Source organism: Phyllobates terribilis, unplaced genomic scaffold (genome assembly GCF_046119375.1).
Source record: "Phyllobates terribilis strain yellow unplaced genomic scaffold, ASM4611937v1 Scaffold_3__8_contigs__length_932513732, whole genome shotgun sequence".
Classification (NCBI taxonomy): domain Eukaryota; kingdom Metazoa; phylum Chordata; class Amphibia; order Anura; family Dendrobatidae; genus Phyllobates; species Phyllobates terribilis.
Genome location: NW_027362763.1, coordinates 25,552,521 through 25,555,997, shown reverse-complemented (window position 1 = coordinate 25,555,997; position 3,477 = coordinate 25,552,521).

The window sequence follows — 3,477 nt, the reverse complement described above, 5'->3', positions numbered from 1 at the left end:
GACAATATAGCGTAGAGGATGAATGCGCATGTGCATATCCATTCATGGTACCAGGCACGACAGCCAATCAGCGAGCTCGAAATTAAACAACCTATGTAACGAGGGGAACTAGAATTGCGCAGGCGCAGTAAGAATTAACGCTGTGAGGCGCCATCTTTATATTGGGAGTCATTACATCTCTGTGCTGGGCAGCTGGATTTATTCAGTCATTAACGGGAAACAAGTAAAGGCTAAACGTGTGCACAACTACCAGGGTGCAGCCTAGTGACGGGTATATGGGAACCTACTGACACCCCGATACTGAGCCGCCGCTGCCGTATGTGCCCATATAACTGCACCTGCTGTATACTGTGTGGTACAATAACTGCCCCACATAGTGATATCACCACTGTGCCTCCACATAATAATGTCCCCACTGTGCCACCACATAATAATGTCCCCACTGTGCCCCCACATAATAATGTCCCCACTGTGCCCACACATAATAATGTCCCCACTGTGCCTCCACATAATAATGTCCCCACTGTGCCTCCACATAATAATGTCCCCACTGTGCCCCCACATAATAATGTCCCCACTGTGCCTCCACATAATACTGTCACCACTGTGCCCCCACATAATAATGTCACCACTGTGCCTCCACATAATAATGTCCCCACTGTGCCCCCACATAATAATGTCCCCACTGTGCCCCCACATAATAATGTCCCCACTGTGCCTCCACATAATAATGTCCCCACTGTGCCCCCACATAATAATGTCACCACTGTGCCACCACATAATAATGTCACCACTGTGCCCCCACATAATAATGTCCCCACTGTGCCTCCACATAATAATGTCCCCACTGTGCCCCCACATAATAATGTCACCACTGTGCCACCACATAATACTGTCACCACTGTGCCCCCCACATAATAATGTCACCACTGTGCCTCCACATAATAATGTCCCCACTGTGCCACCACATAATAATGTCACCACTGTGCCTCCACATAATAATGTCCCCACTGTGCCACCACATAATAATGTCCCCACTGTGCCTCCACATAATAATGTCACCACTGTGCCACCACATAATAATGTCACCACTGTGCCCCCACATAATAATGTCCCCACTGTGCCCCCACATAATAATGTCCCCACTGTGCCTCCACATAATAATGTCCCCACTGTGCCACCACATAATAATGTCCCCACTGTGCCACCACATAATAATGTCCCCACTGTGCCTCCACATAATAATGTCACCACTGTGCCACCACATAATACTGTCACCACTGTGCCTCCACATAATAATGTCCCCACTGTGCCACCACATAATAATGTCCCCACTGTGCCCCCACATAATAATGTCCCCACTGTGCCTCCACATAATAATGTCCCCACTGTGCCACCACATAATAATGTCCCCACTGTGCCACCACATAATAATGTCCCCACTGTGCCTCCACATAATAATGTCACCACTGTGCCTCCACATAATAATGTCCCCACTGTGCCACCACATAATAATGTCCCCACTGTGCCCCCGCATAATAATGTCCCCACTGTGCCCCCACATAATAATGTCCCCACTGTGCCCCCACATAGTAATGTCCCCACTGTGCCCCCACATAATAATGTCCCCACTGTGCCCCCACATAATAATGCCACCACTGTGCCTCCACATAATAATGTCCCCACTGTGCCCCCACATAGTAATGTCCCCACTGTGCCCCCACATAATAATGTCCCCACTGTGCCCCCACATAATAATGTCCCCACTGTGCCCCCGCATAATAATGTCCCCACTGTGCCACCACATAATAATGTCCCCACTGTGCCCCCGCATAATAATGTCAACAATGTGCTCCCACATAATGCCACCACTGTGCCCCCACATAGTAATGCCCCCACTGTGCCCCCACATAGTAATGCCCCCACTGTGCACCCACATAATGTCACCAATGTGCTCCCACATAATGCCACCACTGTGCCCCCACATAATAATGTCCCCACTGTGCCCCCACATAGTAATGCCCCCACTGTGCCCCCACATAGTAATGCCCCCACTGTGCCCCCACATAATGTCACCACTATGCCCCCACATAATAATGCCACCACTGTGCCTCCACATAATAATGTCCCCACTGTGCCCCCACATAGTAATGTCCCCACTGTGCCCCCACATAATAATGTCCCCACTGTGCCCCCGCATAATAATGTCCCCACTGTGCCACCACATAATAATGTCCCCACTGTGCCCCCGCATAATAATGTCAACAATGTGCTCCCACATAATGCCACCACTGTGCCCCCACATAGTAATGCCCCCACTGTGCCCCCACATAGTAATGCCCCCACTGTGCACCCACATAATGTCACCAATGTGCTCCCACATAATGCCACCACTGTGCCCCCACATAATAATGTCCCCACTGTGCCCCCACATAGTAATGCCCCCACTGTGCCCCCACATAGTAATGCCCCCACTGTGCCCCCACATAATGTCACCACTGTGCCCCCACATAATAATGTCACCACTGTGCCCCCACATAGTAATGCCCCCACTGTGCCCCCACATAATGTCACCACTGTGCCCCCACATAATAATGTCACCACTGTGCCCCCACATAATGTCACCACTGTGCCCCCACATAATAATGTCACCAATGTGCTCCCACATAATGCCACCACTGTGCCCCCCACATAATAATGCCACCACTGTGCTCCCACATAATAATGTCACCACTGTGCCCCCACATAATAATGCCACCACTGTGCCCCCACATAATAATGTCACCACTGTGCCCCCACATAATAATGCCCCCACATAATAATGACCCCACTGTGCCCCCACATAATGTCACCACTGTGCCACCACATAATGTCACCACTGTGCCCCCACATAATAATGTCAACAATGTGCTCCCACATTATGCCACCACTGTGCCCCCCACATAATAATGTCCCCACTGTGCCCCCACATAGTAATGCCCCCACTGTGCCCCCACATAGTAATGCCCCCACTGTGCACCCACATAATGTCACCAATGTGCTCCCACATAATGCCCCCACTGTGCCCCCACATAGTAATGCCCCCACTGTGCCCCCACATAATGTCACCACTGTGCCCCCACATAATAATGTCACCACTGTACCCCCACATAGTAATGCCCCCACTGTGCCCCCACATAATGTCACCACTGTGCCCCCACATAATAATGTCACCACTGTGCCCCCACATAATGTCACCACTGTGCCCCCACATAATAATGTCACCAATGTGCTCCCACATAATGCCACCACTGTGCCCCCCACATAATAATGCCACAACTGTGCTCCCACATAATAATGTCACCACTGTGCCCCCACATAATAATGTCACCACTGTACCCCCACATAATAATGCCACCATTGTGCCCCCACATAATAATGTCACCACTGTGCCCCCACATAATAATGCCCCCACTGTGCCCCCCAAATAGTAATGCT